At 36.7% G+C, this 20,864-nt stretch overlaps 1 protein-coding gene across 4 annotated transcripts in view; it reads right to left on the reverse strand.

Annotated features, from left to right (window-relative positions):
* The window catches only part of ZHX3 (zinc fingers and homeoboxes 3), a 127,520-nt gene that overhangs the window by 70,646 nt on the left and 36,010 nt on the right, over positions 1 to 20,864 (reverse strand). For all 4 annotated transcript variants that reach the window (XM_063093840.1, XM_063093830.1, XM_063093848.1 and 1 more), the window contains one exon: positions 10,223 to 10,326. The gene's annotated coding sequence lies outside the window, so the exon portion shown is untranslated. The remainder of the gene's footprint in view (positions 1 to 10,222; positions 10,327 to 20,864) is intronic.

Genomic DNA, 20,864 nt, shown 5'->3' on the forward strand with positions numbered 1-20,864 from the left:
TTATAAAAATAACATATCTTCGTTGTAAAAAAAAAAAAAAAAAGTCTTTGTGGAACTCTCATAGCCCTACCCTCAGAGATTGGCACTATAGATAATTTGAAGGACATATTCCTTCTGAACCTTTTTTCCTTTTTTAATACCACTGGAGAGAGATACCAAGGGCTTACATCTGTCCCACCATGGACTCAGGCAAGTTACTTAATTTTATGTGGTGGTAATTTTTTCTCTTTGGGCAATGACTTCTTTGTGAATCTTATTTATAGACTCTCATTCTAGGAAAATGCACAATATAGGTAATACACGCCACATTTTGCATACAAGAATAGGTACTCACAGACTAGGTTAAAAACCCCTATTCTATTCATCACCTCTGATACACAAATCCATTTGTAGTAATCTATCCTAGAAAATACTTGTACACACAAACATGTACTGAGATGTTTCATGTAGTGTTAGCAAAAGATTGTGAATAATTTAAACATCCACCAACAGGACTAACTAAACGTATTATGACCACTCCATACTATGATATACCCTACCGATGTTACAAAGAATGAAGTAGATGTATGTGCATGGACTCAGAAAGATGCCAATGATATAATATTAAATTTAAATGAAAGTTTCAGGACTTCGTATGATTTCATTTTTGGTAAAATAAAGAGAGAGAGAGAGGAAAAAAACCCCATATATAGGTAAATGCATGGAAAAAATCTGGAAGGTTTGACAATAAACCCAACATTAATTACTTTGTAATTAATAGGATTATCAGGTGAGTTTTGTTCCTTATTTAGTCTATAAATATTATATTATTTGAATTTTTTACAAAGGGTATGCTACTTTAAAACCCCAATACGATCAAAAAAGAACTTTGTTATAGATAAAAACTCTGAATGAATATACGATCAAAAAAGAACTTTGTTATAGATAAAAACTCTGAATGAATATAGACTTAAAAATTTTTAGTGATTGGCAAAAATAATTTAATGATAAAAGAATAACCAAACTGATAAGGATTTGGCCAGAATGGGATGGTAGTTCAAGATAAATATGACGCAAAATCAAAAAGTTAAATGAAAAAAACCTAATGAATCCTTCAATATATACAAGAAAGTCATTTGATAGCATACATTCCTAATAAAAATACTGAGAACAAAATGGCCTATAGATAAGACAAGACAATATAACACATCATTCTAAGCCAGATGTCAAAAAAAAGGAGATATAAGCTAGCATTACTATCTCAAATATTTTTGAAGTTCTGGCCAATGCAGCAAGACAACTGGCATAAGGTAGTCATACACATTGCACAAGGAGTTTAAAGTATTATTTGCATATGAGATAATTGCAGCTACAGGAACAAAAACATTTTTTGGAAGAACTATTCTGTAAAATGGAAATTAAAGTTATATGCCTATTTTTAAGGAACATCAGTTGAACACTGTCATAGGGAGGGTAAGAACACACAGTAGACATCCGCAACTCCAGATGCCACATCTGGACCAAGGTTAAAATTGTTCATTGCTTAACTCCTTAAAAACTTGAGGGAATACTACCTGGTTCCCAGAATTTGCCTACTTCTAGCTCATCAAGTAAGGCTACAACAGTCTGTAAATTTATACCTTACTTGTATTGTCCAAATGATAATCAGGAAGAGGTCATCTGTCCTACTACTTGTCACTAAAACAATAACAACAATAAAAGCAGCTAACAATGATGGAAGATACGATGCGCACTGCACACCGCTCATTCTAAGCACTTACATGCACTCGCTCATTTAACCCTCACCACAACCCTTGGTAGTAGATACTATTATTACCTCCAGTTTGCAGATGAGAAAACAGAGGCATAAAGAAGCTAATAACCTGCCCAAGGTCATTCAGCTAGTAGTTGGTAGAGCCAGGATTTGGATCCAGGCAGACTGGTTGCAGAGCCCATGCTCTTAGAGCACACTCTCATGTCATCAAAGAATGCATAAGCAAGTTGTCATCTGGAGGACAGAGACAATCCAGGAATTAGAGTTCGTAGGAAGCTGAATTGAATAAAAGATTCAAAGGACAGAAGAAAACCACTTCTAGAATGAAAAGACCTGAGAGAAGAAACAAGAAGCAGCTCCCAGGGTCTCACGCATAATTAGCAATCAAAGAGGGTCACTCAGACACGGCCTGGAAACATCTGAAAGAAATGTGTAGAAGAAAAAGAGAAAAAAAGAACTCTAAGTAAACAAATGAAACAAGTAGATTCCATGAAAGGGAATCCACCAGTTACTTTTGATCCTTTTTAGTAACAGAAGTCTAGAGACAACACAAATCAAGCTGAGCAAATCAGAATATCTCAACCTGTCATCTGTAAATAAAAATGATGCTACCCCCAGACCAGACAGCCTCATCATTCCTCTACCACTAAACTGTTTCCAAGAGCTACAGTCAATCTGCATTTCCTCACCTCCTAACACCAGTGTGAGCTGACAGGTATGTGGTGGGAACTGCGGGATCTCTCTCAGTTTTCTAATTGAGAAGACCAGTGGCTTAGCTTCTCCTTATGCTACCGGATCTCTGAATGAGTGGTCACTGCTGGTCATGGCCCCTTGTAGGAAATTATCTCTTCCACACCTCTTTTCTGCTTCTCCTCTACTCTAGCATATTTGGTTTGCAATACCACTTACTAGCTTAGTAACAATACCTTGGAGCCTTAGTTTCCTGGCCCACAAAGTAGAATAATATAATTCCCATGCACAGGGCTGTTGAGAAGATAAAGTAAGCCATCTGAAAAAGTTCTAGCCATCCCATGCTGGGAACGTATTACAGTGCTCAAAAGGTTTCAATTTCCTGCATAAAGACTGGACTTTGCCAAAAGCCCATCCTAGGACCTTTTGTTTTCTGTCTACATGCTCTACTCGGGGGGATTTTTATATCTGCTCTTATGACTCTGATCCTCCATGGAGCAAGTGAATCTCATACCTTTACCTCCCGGTCCCACATCTCACCTGAGTTTCTGACCCATATTCACAATTGCTCCAAGATAAGTTTTTCTAGACAACTTGAAGGTTTCTTCAATTCAACAAGTCCTAAAACACACTCTTCTCTGCCTCTCTCCAAATTAGTCTCTTTACCCGCTCTACACACTTTACCCCATTCCCTAAGTTGATCAAAAGTTCCACCACCTATCATCACCTTCCCTAAAACTAATAAACAAAAACCCTTCCAAGGCATTCCCTCATTCCCAGTCTCCCCCAAGTCAGGCACTAATATTTTTAGGTTCTGCCTCAAAACACTTCCTCTTTTCTTCCCCACCATCACCACCACCCCCTTGTCCAAGATGCCCTCACTTCTCATCTGGATGACTGCCACAACCGCTTAACTGACTTCCTTCTCTGCAGTCTGTGTTGTTCATGACAGCAGAGTTATCTTCCTCAAAATGAACCAGAACCTGGTACTCCCCTGCTTTAGAACCTGTGTGGTGCAGCCCACAGGATATAAACAGATGCTTCACAATCTGGTCCCAGCATCCCTTTGTCCAGTGTCATCTCCAACCACTCTCCCAAGAATGGGGTGATGTGCCTGTGCACCTTCAGGCTTTTTCCCTGTGGCTTTATCTCACGAAGCCCTGCTGGGACATACATTGACACTGAGCTCCCAGGATACCTTCGCCCACTCACCAAATGTCACTCCCTCCTTCCCTCTGTGTCTCCAGCACTTGTGACACATCACGTCTTTTGCCACTGTTGCTTTGCATGTCATGCTGCCTTCTCAACTGGAAAGGGGACCTTGAGGCATGGATAAAACTGGCTTTATCTTTGTATCTCCTGTATCTAGCTCAGTATATTTTGGCTCAGAGTTAGGCCTCAGTGGTTGTTAATTAAGGGACTGAATCAAACATAGCAAAATAATTATGAGTACCAGGTTGAGGCTCAGAAGAATTAGTACACTTCACAGAACAAATGTAAAATGTGAAAGGAAAAAATAATGCATGGGGGGGGTAGGTAGATAAGGAATAGGAAGAGAGGATGCCAAAAAGAGAGAAACTGAATTTCCTCATATGGAAGGAAAGGAAAGTTCCTGCTTTTGCTTTGATGATAGTAAATAAACATAGTAACGAATGTTATTTTTAGCACTAAGAATTCAAAAGATTGTTCACCTTTAAAATGTGTTTAAAAGCTAAACAGAAGCAAAGAATATTCCATAAAACAAAAGGCATAATGGAAAAGAGATAACAAAGAAATATAAAAATTGAGAAACAAATGATATAGAGAAAACATAAGAAATATAATGGCAACCATAAATTAAAGAGTATAAATTTCCACATAAGGTACAGATTCTTCAAGAAGAGAGGTTGAATAGAGTCAAAATACAACAATATTCTGTTTGCAAGAGATAAACTCTGAAATAACAATAATGAAGTTAGAAAATGTAACAAAATTGCTATACAAGAAATCTATAGACTATGAAAGAAGGAGGACAAGGACTGCTTAGAGAGGATACAAGAAGATGGAAAGATATCCCATGCTCTTGGATTGGAAGAATCAACATAGTGAAAATGTCCATACTACCCAAAGTGATATACAAATTCAATGCAATCCCCATCAAAATTCCAAAGACATTTTTCTCAGAAATGGAAAAAACTATCCAGACATTTATATGGAATAATAAAAGACCACGCGTAGCCAAAGCAATGCTGAGCAAAAAAAATAAAGCTGGAGGCATAACACTACCTGACTTTAAGCTATACTACAAATCTATAATAACCAAAACAGTATGGTACTGGCATAAAAACAGACACACTGATCAATGGAATAGAATAGAGAATCCAGAAATCAACCCACACACTTACTGCCATCTGATCTTTGACAAAGGCACCAAGCCTATTCACTGGGGAAGGGACTGCCTCTTCAGCAAATGGTGCTGGGATAACTGGATATCCTTATGCAGGAGAATGAAACTAGACCCATACCTCTCACCATATACTAAAATCAACTCAAAATGGATTAAGGATTTAAATATACACCCTGAAACAATAAAACTTCTTAAAGAAAACATAGGAGAAACACTTCAGGAAATAGGACTGGACACAGACTTCATGAATATGACCCCAAAAGCACGGGCAACCAAAGGAAAAATAGACAAATGGGATTACATCAAACTAAAAAGCTTCTGCACAGCAAAAGAAACAATTAACAGAGTTAAAAGACAACCAACAGAGTGGGAGAAAATATTTGCAAAATATACATCTGACAAAGGATTAATATCCAGAATATATAAGGAACTCAGACAACTTTACAAGAAAAAAACAAGCAACCCAATTAAAAAATGGGCAAAAGAGCTAAGTAGGCATTTCTCTAAGGAAGATATACAAATGGCCAACAGACATGAAAATGCTCAACATCACTCAGCATCCAGGAAATGCAAATCAAAACCACACTGAGATACCATCTAACCCCAGTTAGGATGGCTAAAATCCAAAAGACTCTGAACGATAAATGCTGGCGAGGTTGTGGAGAAAAAGGAACTCTCATACATTGTTGGTAGGACTGCAAAATGGTGCAGCCTCTATGGAAAATGGTATGGAGGTTCCTTAAACAATTGCAGATAGATCTACCATATGACCCAGCTATCCCACTGTTGGGAATATACCCAGAGGAATGGAAATCATCAAGTCGAAGGTATACCTGTTCCCCAATGTTCATCGCAGCACTCTTTACAATAGCCAAGAGTTGGAACCAGCCCAAATATCCATCATCAGATGAGTGGATACGGAAAATGTGGTACATCTACACAATGGAATACTACTCAGCTATAAAAACGAATGAAATACTGCCATTTGCAACAACATGGATGGACCTTGAGAGAATTATATTAAGTGAAACAAGTCAGGCACAGAAAGAGAAATACCACATGTTCTCACTTATTGGTGGGAGCTAAAAATTAATATATAATTCACACACACACACACACACACACACACAAACAAAAACCGGGGGGGGGGGGGGAAGAAGATATAACAACCACAATTACTTGAAGTTGATACGACAAGCAAACAGAAAGGACATTGTTGGGGGGGAGGGGAGAGGGAGGAAGAAGGGAGGTTTTGGTGATGGACAGCAATAATCAGCCACAATGTATATCGACATAAAATTTAAAAAATAAATAAATAAATAAATAAACAAAGTGATACCAATTAAAAAATAAATAAATGTTATAAAAAACAAAAATAAAGGGCCGAGCCCGGGGCGCACTTGGTAGAGTGCTGCGCTGGGAGCGCGGCGACGCTCCCGCCGCGGGTTCGGATCCTATATAGGACTGACCGGTGCACTCACTGGCTGAGTGCCGGTCACGAAAAAAAAAAAAATAATAAATAAATAAAAATAAATAAATAAATAAAAATAAAAACTAAATATGCAATTAATAATCTTGAGAAGCAAAAAAAAAAAAAAAAAAAAAAAAAAAAAAACAAAAACTAAAGGAACTTTTTTTTTACCCAAACAAAAGAAATTAGATATTTTGAAAGTGAAAACCCAAATACTTTGGGAGGATTCATAAGAAACTAGCAGGAGCTGCTGCCTATGAGAGGAGAGTTGTTTGCTTTAGGAACAGGAGTGAATGGGAAACTGACTTTTTACTACATTTTTTTGTATTTTTTAAAGTTTTATATTTCAACTAAAAGTTTCTGTGAATACATACTGGCCAGCCACACACACACACACACACAAAAGTTTTTGTGAATATACTCAAAGTAAGACTACTGGTAAATGTAGTTACCAAAAAAAAGGAAACACTTAAAATTGGAAAAATAGGACACAAAAAGGAGCAATAAAATTGTAGAGAATATTGTGTGTGTTAATAAATTTGGATAGAACTAAATAAATGAATTTTATATTAAAAATGTAAAATTCCGATATTGGCAAAAATAAAATAACTAACTTGAACAACAGCTATACAGAATCAGATAACCACACCCCAAAAAGCAGCCAGTTTGCCTTTGGATGGTTTATTAGTGAGTCCCTTGAAACTCTATGGAAACAATTCACATGCTATAGAAATCATGCCTAAAATAGGTCAAGATATAGGTTATCTAACTTATTCTACTAACTTGACACTAAAACTGGCTAAAGAAAATGAAAAGAAAAAACTATAGACAAAGCTCACTCAGAATTCATGGTCAATAATTCAAAAGAAAATAACAGTAAATAGAATCTAGGAATAAATTAAATTTTTTAACTGTGTCATGTCAACAGATACCAAAAATCCATTTGCTAAAATCCAACACCTATTCTTTTTATTATTATTATTATCAGCATATTCATTATTACAAATCATGATTTTTCTTTATGCCCTTTATCTGATCCATCCCTCCCCAAACCTCATTTCCTCCTCCCTCATCTCTTATAACCTTAGGTTTGTTCTCTCCTTCTGAAAGTTCAATGAATTGTTGTGGTCTTTTCTTTCTTTCTCCCTTTCTTTCTTTCCTTCCTTCTTTCTTAGCACCCAGTTATGAGTGAGAACATGCAATATTTCTCTTTCCTTGTCTGGCTTAATTCACTTAACATAATTTTCTCCAGACTCATCAATGTTGCTGCAAATGGCAGAATTTCATTCTTTTTTATGGCTGAGTAGTATTCCACTGCCAACATCTATTCTTAATTTTAAAATTCTAAAACTAATAATATAGGTATACTTTCTTACCCTAATTAGAGTACTGCATCTATTTAAAACCAAATGTCAATATTATACTTCAAGGGAAAAAACAAGCTATGCAGTCATTAAAAATAGGCACAGAATGAAGATGCATTTTATCTTCACTGTTAATTAACACAGTATCAGAAGTTCCTTCCAATACAAAGCAATATAAAAAGGAATGAGAGATACAAATATAGTAAAGGCAGAGACAAAATATTTTTATGAATAACTCCATCCTACACTTATAAAACTCAAAGAAATCATTTACATGGTTATGATGAGTTTAAAGTGACCAGAGTCATCACCAATATAGAAAAATCAATAGTACTTCTAGTTTTCAAACTTGAGCACACATAAAAATCAACTGGGTAGCTTTCAAAAATGTTGATGCCCATGCCTCACCTCAGACAAGTTGCCTCAGAATCTCTGAAGGTAGGGGCTGGCTGATTAGTTCAGTTGGTTAGACCATGGTGTTAGAATAACAAGGTCAAGGGCTTGGATACCCTTACTCGCCAGCCACCAAAAAAAGAAAAAAGGAAAAAAAATAAAGCCAGAATAACTGGAGGTGGGACCAGGCATTAATGTTTTATGAAGTTTCTGAGGTGATTTTAGCATGCACCCAAGTAGAGATATCCACTACTATATACTTAATTATCTAAATATCTAGAAAATGCAACGCAAAAATTTAACCATTCCTGATAATTGCAAATGGGAAAAGAAAGACTGCTGTAAGAAACAGAAATCCAAAAGAAGAAAGCAAAGAGGGAATATAGTTAGATACTGTGCAAATGTCCCCAGTCTACTGCAGTTTGGGCAAAGAGGCAGGCAGTTAACACTTGAGCAAGCAGAAGGGACATAACCCAGGGCCACAACAGAATGATGGCAATGAGAGATGTTTATTTAGTCTCTGTCCAAGTGCTATTGAGGGAGGAAGCATGCATGAGAACTTAACAGAGGCTGAAGTGGTACAGGATTACCTGCCTACCTGTATGAGGTTATACATGAATATGTTCCTTGAAATGCAATTGCTGAGTCAAATGGTATATGCCTCTAAAAGTGAGAGATTAATTTTAAAAGATCTTAAAGGTGAAACCAAGAAAGCACAATGTGTAGAATAAACAAAACTTCATACTTCATAGGTAGGAGTGTACTGGGAGAATGAGCTAAGCTGGAGCTAGGCAGGATGGCTCAGTGTCGCCAGGTAGTAGGTTCAGAGATGGCTGGTGATTCTAGTTTGGCTTTGCCCTGCCCTTCCCATTAACTTTCCTCCATTGCAACCTCTAGTCACCACAGGCAATGTCCCCTTCCTACTAGTCCCCCAGCCCAACAAACATTGCTAGAGCCTGCCTGTTACCCTCTGTCCTGACCATGGAGCCATGGGGCTAATCTGGGAGGACAAGATTTGAAGCAGAGGGAGCAAGTACAATGGCCTTGAAGCTGGGGCATTTCTGGATTGAATGAAGCATAGCTGGGAGACCAGAATAATGAAGCAGAGTTATTGTGGGGGTTAGCAGTAGAAAATGTGTGTTACAAAAAGCTTGTCTTATGACATTTTCAGTTTAGAGGATCGATATACAAGACCACAAAACAGTTTTACTCAACTTTAAGACTCAAAGTGAGAGAATGATCAAGCTGGAATATATCTTACATCCAAGAGTGGCCCTGCTACAATCCATTCCTGAAGCACAGGGAAGACCACCCACGACAAGGCAGGAAGTTCTAAGAGTTACAATTGTGGAAAATTTCCCATGGGCTGGTGGTCCCCAGGCTTGTGGAGAAGGAGTGATGTTGCCATGGAATTGTCTAAGGATGTTGTGGTACAGAACTTCCACCATATATCATTGATGATTCTGACTCCAATTCCTTCTCCCTTCCCAAAAATCTCTATTAAGCATATCGAAGAAAGGTTCTTAACTTTATAATGGAAAATAATATAAAAGATCGGCTTTGTTTGAAAAGCTTACTAAATCATATCTATTTCATCAAGTGAAGGCTATGTCTGTTTATGCTGACTATTCACTTGTCTGCTCTGTCTTCTATATTAAATTTAGCAATAGAAAAGGTTGCCTATTCCAGAGATTCCATAGACGTGTACAGTGCCACACATATTGTAGTCTAAAAATATGGCTTGGATGAATGGCATTCTAACTAGTTTTCTAGTTTTTCAAGTCAGTCATTTAATAAAGCACAAGTGTAAGTTTTGCACTCAGACTAAAAGCTGACACTCGGACTAAATCTGCACATCACAAAAACACAACACACGACTCTACTTTTATGATACCCAATGGTCAACCTAAGTTATAACAGATTCCCATCAAGTGATCTAAGAAATGAAATAAGTTATAGATTCAATACAGATTTTTAGATTAATCCAAACAAGAATCATTTGATCAAAGAGTTCAGCAATAAAAACCAAGGGAGGAGAAAATAAATAATGTTTAACAGCAATACAAAGACTAAATATGGCTATACAGACTCAGGAATTACAAAGTTGATTGATGTAGAAAGAAATGTTAAAATTCAGAAGCACACTTTTAATCTGGGAAACATACCTTTTCCTTACTTCATTACTTTCTCCAGTTTCACTCTTCACTTTATCCAGCCCCAAGTGCATCTTTACTGGACCACTTGTTGCTTCTGCAGTTACAATTCACTCCTATAGAAGAAGCAGTATACCATCACTTCATGAGAAGATAAAGCATTCTCAGGAGCTGAGTTATCCAATCTCATCATTCTCCTTTCCTACTTCATTTTCATCAGAACAGGAAAACCAGAGGGGCACGAGAGTAAAAAAAGGTCATTGAAACAAAAACTAGCAATTTAGAACTATTAAAAATGCTAGTAGAAACTGGAATACATAAGTGGAAGTAAAGCAAACTCAACTGTCTCTGACAACAGATCAGAATAAGATAATCCATCAAAATCTGTAATTTTAACAATCTTTCCACCGATGAGTTTCCATTCCTCTCTCCCAGCTAAGCTTGAGACAGCTTGGCAGAAATAATAATATTAACTGATGCATGGCCTTACAACTTCAAGGATGCACACTCTTAAGGATGCACTGTTTTCTGGTGCTCTTCCATTCCAAGCCCTGAGGTTTTCCTGGGATGGATTCTAGAGGTACAGGAATGGTTGAGACTGCATGTGCCAGGCCAAGGAACTAGGTTCTCTTCATTTTTGTCTCTGTTACCCCTATTTCATTCCATTCTGCCCAGTGCCAATGGTGGGCACACAACAACTCTTGGTGAATGAAGGAGACAGTAACTATGTTTTCAACAAACCACCAAAGTGCTTCATGGGATCTTAAAATTACTAGGGAAACAGTTGAAAAACAACTGCTCCTGAGTTCTCTCTTTCTTTTCCAAAGCATTCTCTTCAGTTGAAATGCCCATTAGCAGTAATATGGCCCCAAAGTGAGTATAGCAGAAGGTCTCAGAACTTCAAATAGAAGTCCAGGCATATGGATACACTAGAGAGGGTGAGGACTATGAGCATCTGTGAATGTAAACAGGTTTGTTCCTCAAAAAAGCACCCCTTACCAAAGTAGCTCCTAATTATCACCAGGATTCTTATGTCTCTAATATAGACATATCTATCTTTTACACTGTGTCAGGCATTATTCTAACAGCTTTAACTATATTAATTAATTCAATCCTTATAACAACCCTACAAGGTTGATTCTGTTATTCTAATCACCCATATGAGGAAACTAGTTAAGAAAATCACCCAAGGAAAATCACTACGTGCTGTGCTGCTTTTCATAGGCAGGGGTCCCTGGGCAAATATAATTTTGCAATAAGCCATTGTCTCATCCACCTGTTCACTTTCTTCTATTGATGTCCTAGAATGTCTAGTGAAAGTAGTTCAATGTCTAGTTAAATTAGTTCTTGTTAAAAAAATTTTCTAATTGTTTACTGAAAAACTTATAATGTTTTTTTTTTAATTATCCTATGAACTTCACAAAAAGGAAATCCTCCTAATTTTGTGGAAGTCAGAAGCAATAATTATTTCAAGCTGAACACTCTTATTCACCCACTATTTCCACATATTACATGTATTCCAGATATTTTCCTATGCTTACCAGATCCCTTCTAACTTTAAAATTGCAAAACCCTTGCTCAAGCAAGGCATTAGTTCAGTTCATTGGGACATAATGCCAAAAACTGTGTGTTCAGTCCACTACAGAGCAGTTAGCTTGCTTTGCATCTACAGATCTTTAACCTGGATGGCATATTTTGGGTCATAAGAGGAACCAGGTGGAAGGATGTGAGACAACTAGCATAAATACATCTGTAGGAGAAACAAGTCCCATAAAACACAACACTGACTATGGGCCAGAAGCATCAGCCTTATTCATAAAGAAAAGCTTCATGATCATTGGCAAAGCCCTTCTACCTTTCTGAAGTAAGAAGCTCTTCTCAACCTCAGGTCTTTTGCCAGAACATAACCTGAAGTTCCTCCTTCAAAAAACAAAACAGGTATAAGATAAAAATAAGAAATTAATGTTTTCAGTTTATGCACAAGCTCTGCTTGATCTGAAAATAGAATTTTCTTATTCCTGACACAAATTCCACTGACAGTAAAAAGGATTTGCAATGGTTTTAGAAAGAATCAAAAGTCTCTAGCAATGCACAAAACCATCAGAAAATTCTGACTGCAATTCCAGTGTTTCTTACTTAGATTGTTTAAAAATTACCTTAAATTTTCATAAAACCAAAAATTACTTTATCTCCAATATAAAGTTATTTTAAACATGCTTTTTCAAATTAATGAAGAAACCAACCAATATCAGACCAGATTACATTTTAAAACAACCCAGGGTCCACTCAAGGTAGAAGTTTTACCAGCTTCGACAAACAAAAATGAAAAAGCAGAACTGTATTCCTTAATCATAATTTTATGAAGAAACTCACTGGGGGTCATCCATCTTTGAGTTTTCCTGCCCGCAGGAGGAAAGAACTTCCCAAGGTACTAATGCTACAAAGTACATGGGTCTAACAGTCACAAGGTAACTAAGACAGCAAAGCCACAGTTATTTGTGAGATCACAAAAACTGTATGATGTAATTTTTTAGATTGAGGTAAAATTCACATAATGTACTATGAACCATTTTAAAACTACAATTCAGTGGCATTTAGTACATTCACAATGCTATGCAACCATTACCTCTACCTAGTTGTAAAATGTCTTCATTACCCCCAAATGAAACCCTATAATCATTAAAGCAGCCACTCCCGTTCCCCCTCCTCCAGCTCCTGACAACCACTAACATGTTTTATGTCTCTATGGATTTACCTCTTCCGGATATTTCACATAAATGAAATCATACAATATGTGACCTTTTGTGTCTGCCTTCTTTCACTTAGCATAATGTCTCAAAGTTCCTCTACTGCAGCATGTATCAGTCAGTATTTCATTCCTGCTTATGGCTGAAAAATAGTCCTCTGTTCATCCATTCATCCATTTATGGACATTTGTGTTGTTTCCACCTTTTGGCTATTGTGAATAATGCTACTATGAAAACTCATGTACAAGTATTTGTTTGAATACCTGTTTTCAATTATTTGGGGTATATACCTAGGGTGGAGTTGTTGGTTGATGTGGTAATTTTATATTCAATTTTTTGAGGAACTACCAAACTGTTTTCCACAATGGCTTTACCATTTTATATTCCCATCAGCAAAGGTCAATGTTCCAATTTCTCCACATCCTCACCAACATTTGTAATTTTCTGTTTTTTTATTTTGTTTTGTTTTAAAATAATACCCAGCCTAGTGAGTGAGATTTTGATTTGCATTTTTAAATGACCAATGACACTGAATATCTTTTCATGTGTTTGCTGACCATTTGTATATCTTCTTTAGAATATAAATTTAGAGAAATGTATATTCAAGATCCATGCCCATATCTTAATTGGGTTGTTTGTATTTTTTGGAGTTGTTAGAGTTTTATATAAGTATTATGGATACTAGACCCTTATCAGATTTGCTATTATTTTCTCCCATTCTTTTCTCACCATTCACTTACTTGATGGTGTCCTTTGATGCACAAAAATTTTTAATTTTGATGTAATTCAAATGATTTTTTTTCTTTTATTGCTTGTGCTTTTGGTGTCATTTCTAAGAATCCATTACCAATTCCAAGGTCATAAAGATTTACCCTTACCTTTTCTTCAAGAGTTTTATAGTTTTTAAAAAGGTCATTGACCCTTTTTGAGTTAATTTTAATATGTGTGTGAGGCTGGGGTCCAATTTCATTCATTCACGTGTGAATATCCAGTTGCCCCTGCACCATTAGTTGAAGAGACTGTCCTTTCCCCGTTGAACCGTCTTGGCACTCTTCTCAAAAATCAATTGATCATAGATGCAGGTGCTTATTTCTGGACTCTCAATTTTATTCCACTGATCTATATGTATATTCTTATGCCAATATTACACTGTTTTGATTATTGTAGCTTTGTAGTAACTTTTGAAATTGGGAAGCATGAGTACTCCAAATTTGTTTGGCTTTAGGATTGTTTTGATTATTTAGGGTCCTTTGCAATTCCATGTGAATTTTAGGACCAGCTTTTCCATTTTTGAAAAAAAGGTCACTGGGATTTTGGTAGAGATTGCATTGAATCTTTAGATCACTTTGGGCAGTACTGCCTCCTATACAATAGCAAGTTTTTAAATCCATGAGCATGGAATATCTTTCTGTTCTATGATGTAATTTTAATGTTATCTTAAAATGCCCCTGATAAGGCCATACACTAACTTCCTTCAGTTGTCTGTATCTATATGTAATTTATGAACACCCTGGAGTAATTCACAAATATAAAGTTTACACTTGCCATGGAGAATCCAATATTCATACTCCAGAAAATGAGAATCAATTATTCAGGGTCTTACTGTTTGCTTTTGGTTATGGAAAAGGTTAGAACTCAAGGATTTTCGCTTCTCTGATTTATAATTGTTATCATCTTCAGCTCCTAGTAACGGAATTGATACACATGAGCCTGATAAGAGTAAGTTGTTTAAAAGACTTCACGGGATGCTTTCAGGAACTGTCTTTTATGTAGTTCAAATCTCCCCAAATTTATTATGAAATATTAGCTACTTTGCCAAAGATTTTGCTCAAAGAAGGTTGGGTAGTCAGAGCTTAAAGTGTCAACTATATTTGGGCAGGGTGAGAGGTGGGGAGGAAAACTTTTTTAAAAGTCTGTTTTCTAAAAATTTTTGGCTGAAGTCTATGAGAGAACAATCACTTGAAGTTATAAATGTAACTTGGGCTGCAAAAAATCTGTTCTTTGCTCTCACATCAAAATTAGAACTCAAGACAACCAGGAAAAGTAACTGTGAAGTTCTCTAAGACTAGCAATTTCAAGGAAATTGCATACTCTCAAAAGTAAAAGACATTTAAGACCGATAGATTATGAGTCTGAGGGCAGTGACTGATTGCACTAGTTCTGATGTCTGGTGTCAACTTTTCAAAGCTTCAGTTTGTACCTCCTCTCAATGTAGGAGTCACATGAGACTCATGGTCCTAGGCAATCCAGCAATATCAGAAAGGGTTTTGAGAATCAAATTGCCTATAAATAACTTCAATCAGAAAATACCATCTGATGTTGAAATAAACAACCAGCAACCAGATCCCAGGAAAAAGAAATCCAATTCCACGTATTTTGTCATCTATAATGAAACTAAAGGCAATAAAAATATCTTTTGGCAGGTGCTCAGGGTCAGTGCCTTGGGAAGAAATGTTAGCTAATGCAAAGTTAGGAGTTCTGAGTCAATGTTTATTTTTTGTTTTTTACCAGAAAGTGTAAGTTGGAGAGGGCAAGAAAAAAAAAAAAAAAATAGGCCTGTGCAAGAAATAAAGGCCAGAAGATAACCAGGTAAGAACCTGACTCAGCAAGGCAACAGACAGACAACAGTCCAGGGAGGAGAAGAGCTGGGCTCAGATATATGTAGAGTAAACTGCTTGCTGGCTGAGCCCAATGCCAAGCAGAGGATCCTTTCTGCACAGTTATCAGTAAGGCTGGCCAGTATAACATCCATGGTAGACTCACTCTCATGGCAAAAGTTTTGCCATAAATTCGTCCAGGACTGGAAAGCCCTTCGAACATGGCTGGTGGAGAGGCCTTCCTCTTCTTTGGTCCTGCAAGTGCCTAATGACGGTCCTGCCTTCAGGCTCCATACCATTTCCTATCCTTTAAGAGTGTTTTCAACAAGCTAATTGAATTACTGTACTTTTCCCTCCACATTTCCTCAGCTCTAGTTGTACTCAGTTTACCTGAATTCTGTTTCAAGATTCAGGGGATAGGTGGGACAAAGGGGCAGTGCCCAAGGAAACAGCTCACATTCTTTTTGATTGGCACAGAGGGAGATGTACTCCATAAGGAATGAAAAGTGGGAAGGGTGCTCTGCCCTATTCTGTCACAGAGAGAGATGTCCCGGGCCTCTCAAACCCAGAACTCAGATTCCTGCTCTTGGGTAATAAGCTGAATATCTGAATGTATGCTAGCCACTTGAATCTGTGAGGTTTTTCTAATTTCTGTTATCAAGTATGTCTCCCCGACCCCCTCCCCACACCCAAGAGTCTGTAGCTCATGTTAGAAGAGCAGTCAGGGGCCACACAGCAAGTGCTTCAAGTGCATCCTGATGCTTCTTAGCCTGAAGCCCCAGCAGAAGGGAGCCCTGATCAGGCACTCTGGAGACACTTGCTGCAAGGCTGGCTGGGGGAGGCTGGGGGAGGCAGTGGGAGGCATCCCACCCACAATATAGTCCGGGCTCAGTGCTCTGAGTAACCTCTCCATCTCAAAACAACTGCTGATCCAATGTGGTGGTGGCTCTCTTAGTCCCTGATTGGGTACCCTGAGCTTAGCTTTTATTTTTTCTTTATGTAAAGGGAGCTTTGAGTTAATTTTACAGGCCTGCCATTCTGTGCCCAAGAGCTGAGCTTCTAAAGTGCCCACCCGAGACTTGGAGGCTCTACTATAGTTTTGTTTTCTGCTTTCTTTATGGTAATCTTAGTTACAAGCTCTTGGAAACAAGCCCTTGACTGAAGAGTAAATGGCTGGTTTGCAAGCCCTGCTAGCCAGGAAAAGGGAGGGAGATGGCATGCCAGGTGTATGACACAGCTACAAACTACCCAGCCTCAATATTAAATTAGCCAAAACCTGGACACATCCTATATGACTGTCAACATGAGAATGTATACAAAAATTGTGGTATTCCTACAATGGAATACTACTCAGCAATAAAAAAGAAAGAATAAGTTTCTGATACACACATCATGGGTGAATCTCAAAATCATGCTCAGTAAAAGAAGCCAGATATAAAAGAGAATATATTCTATGATTCCATTCCTATGGAGTTCTAGAGAAGACAAAATTAATCTACAGTGGTAAAAATCAGAACAGAGATTACCTTTGAATGGTGAAAACTGACAAGAAGGAGCATGAGGGAACTTTCCTGGGGTGACAAAATGTTCTACATGTTGATTGAGGTGGTATTCCATGGAAATGAACATTTGTCAGAACATTGAACTATACACTTAAAATCTGTATGTACATTTCACTGTATGTAAATTATACCTCAATTTTTAAAAATAAAAAAGTTCAAAAATCTTTTTTCAAAAATGGCACAAAGGTAGTTTTCCATCATTTTGCACCTATGTGGCTAACATTTTGAGAAAGAGAAAAGATATTTGAAATATTCAAATATACCTCTTTAAATCTCTTTAAAAAGTAAAGTATGAAAATTTATATTAATGAATTCAATTAATTCTTAAGACTGAATTACATGGAAAATACCCTTAAATTTCTCTTACTCTAACCTCTGTGTTAAATATTTTAAATATGTTTTAAGAGTGGAAAGTATGGTGTAGAGGATGGCAAAACTAATTTGATTTTTTTTAATGTGTGAAGAAAAACCTCCCCTGATTGTAAGAGCAATATTATATTTAATATAGGCAAACTGGAAAATAGAGAAGATAAGATTATAGTGTGGGAGGGAGGGGTAACTCATATAATCCAAATAATAAGTATAAAGAAGAAAATTAAAGGTCATCCCCACAATATCCACTACCTAGAGAGATTAGCACTATCAACATTTTCTCACACACACACACACACGCAAATATTAACCAAATTGGAATCATACTGTACATTTTGGTACTTTTTTTCACGTAAATATATGTAAAAAACACTTCCCATGTTATTGAGCATTGTTTCCATTTTTTATTACTACTGAGGTTAAACATTTTCATGTGATTATTCCTCTGTGGAACAGCCTGGCGATTTTTTTTAAAAATAGTTATATTTTTGCTGATTATAATATACTTACTGCAGAAATATGGAAAGTACAGAAGAGCATATGACTAAAGGGGGAAAACTCATATAATTCAAGTCATAAAAATAATCACTACTGCTTATTTTTACTTTTCTTTGCACATATGTTTTCTTATAGAAATGATATTCTGGATAGATCTGTTTTAGAGTATATATATTTCACTCAGCATTTTTACATGAGAATTTTCCCTATGTCATTAAAATCTTTTTAAACATTTACTTTTCTTAGCTTTACTTTGCTGAATTTTGTTAGCTGCATAGATGTACTATAATTTAACAATTAATCAGCATCAGGCATTTGAACGTTTATTTTTGTTTTTATTTACTTTATAACATCTTTATATATAAATTACTGTCTTAACCCATGATTATTTCCTTGGGATGGACTGCCAGAATTTGAATTCCCATGACGAACATTTTTAAGGCCCATAATGCCAAACCGCATTGAGAGCTGTACCACTTTGCATTCCACAGGGAGAGTATATAAGAATGTCTATACTTCTAACACCCTTTCTAGCATCAAATTCTCTCCTTCTGTCTCTCACACACACTCCCCACTCTCATATACTGCCTATCAGAACCCCCTACCATAACTCCCATACATACAAAAACACACTTTGCTAATTTGACATATGAAAAATGGTATCTTAGAACTTTAAATGCATTCACTAGCAGAATGAAGTAGTTTTTCATTTTGTTAAACCACCTATAGATCCTCTTCTGTGAATAGTCTGCTAAATTCCTTAGAGGTAACCAAAAAGTGTTTGGAGACTTCTGGTTTATTTATCATAAATAATGGAGCTTTAGAACATACTTCTCACATCTTTTTAAATGGCCAATATAAAAGACTAATGGTTTATTATAAGAGTAAGAATATCAATTATAAAAATATAAAAGTAAAAATAAGTTCACAGCAGCATAGGACAAACAGAAAAGATGCCATCTAGAGAATAGCATGAAGAATTATAGGCCAAAAAAATAGAAAAAAGAAAAAAAGCCATCGGGACTGAACGATGACAGTGCTAACCATGTAGAGGAAGCTTCAATTTGAACTAAGCAAAAGTAGGAACCTCTGAAAATGTGACTGTGCCCACAGAACCTGGGTGGAAACAAACCCAAATTCATAGAGAGTGGAAGCTGGATGTAGAAGAAGTGAGCCATGGATTGTCAAGAGAACAATTAAAGGTCTGTGGGACAGCTGCATCCTCCAGTGTTCTCAGGCTAAGCTGTGAAACAGATCGCTATAATAAAGTGAGGGATCAGCTGCAGGGGACGTCCCACATAGGTGCTAAAACTAGAGAAGGAAGAAATAGTGCCACAAATGACAAGGCACATACCCACCCAGAAGGCAGCTGACTCTGAACCCTGGAGGGATATACTTGGTACTTAGCAAGACCAGGGCTCCAGTACTGTGGATTTACTTCTGGAAGAACAGTAATTCCCATTTGCACTGAGAGAACTCACTACAGTTACCACTCTGATCACACAACCAGGGTTCTTTCTCAGCCCTGGCTGTACATCAGAATCAACCCTAGAGAGCCTCTTAAAAACACCAATTACCTGGGCCCCACCACAATCCAATTAAACCATTATTGATAGAAGAAATGGGGTCCAGGCATTAGCATTTAAATGCTCTCCAGATAAGTTAACTACCCTTAGGATTGAAAACGACTGGTCTGGCACATCATTTATAAATGTGAACAGAAAACCACCTAAGAATCAAACACTAAGAAAAAAAATAGAATGAAAAGTGACACTAAATTGAACAGAGGAATCAAGCCCAGAGGAAACAGAGTTAACAAAGAAAGCAAAAAATAATTTTAGTATTCTCTGAAAGATCTATAAAGATACTAAGGTGGGAGGGGGAGCCAATACTAAAATGTTATTAGTGGGGAATAAAGAAATAAAACTACCAAAAAAAAAATTTTTTAAATCCCTCAACAGAGGTCTGAATAGCAAAAGGAGCATGACCAAAGACACAAATAGTGATTCGGAGGATTGAACTGACAAATTTTCCCAAACCAAGAGACAGGAAATATGAGGGGGCAAAGGAGAATAAATCTAGACAATCCAATATATGTCTAATATCTGTTTAGGTTTTCTGGTTTTTTTAAAAGGAGAAAATAGAGGGAAAGAAGTTCCCAAAGAAATAATAGGACCAAATTTCTCTGAGTTAGAGACCTGAGTATTAGGTTGAAAGGGTCTGCTAAGTGGTTTATAATAATATTGAAAAACAATAACAACACCACCTAAATAAAACTTGATGAAATTTTTAAATTGAAAAAATAAAGAGAATCTTGCAATCTAAGGTTGGGGGGTGGGAGGTATTAACAAACACAAAAGGAAAATTGGGTTTGCACCAGACTTCTCATCTGCAACACCAGATACTAAAACATAAATGAAAATTTCTACAAAGTTTAAAAGGGAAAATAATTTTAAATGTAGAATCCCATGTCTCCCTAAAACTATCATAAGTATAAAGGCAAAATAAAGTTATTTGGGGGTATGCAAGAGTCCACGAAGTTCACCACCACACATTTTGGAGGTGGGAGTGGTGGGGGGAGAAACTCAAAGTTGTACTGTAGTAAATTAAATTTGAATCCAAGAAATAAAAGGTGAGTTAGGATACAAGAAGTGCTGAACAAAGAAATAAGTAAAATTTACAGTTAAAGCTCCACAGTTATTGATAAAATAGATGTGAGGCAAAATGCAATTGCTAATAAGAATTCTTGAAACAAAAGAAGTATAATGTAGAAAATTAATCAGAAACTTTGAAAAAAATCTGGGAACCAAAGGAGTAGGAAAACAAAAGCAGACACAGATTTAAAATCTTTTCTTATTTATGGAGAAAACAGGTGCTA

Source organism: Cynocephalus volans, chromosome 1 (assembly GCF_027409185.1).
Source record: "Cynocephalus volans isolate mCynVol1 chromosome 1, mCynVol1.pri, whole genome shotgun sequence".
NCBI classification, from domain to species: Eukaryota; Metazoa; Chordata; class Mammalia; order Dermoptera; family Cynocephalidae; genus Cynocephalus; species Cynocephalus volans.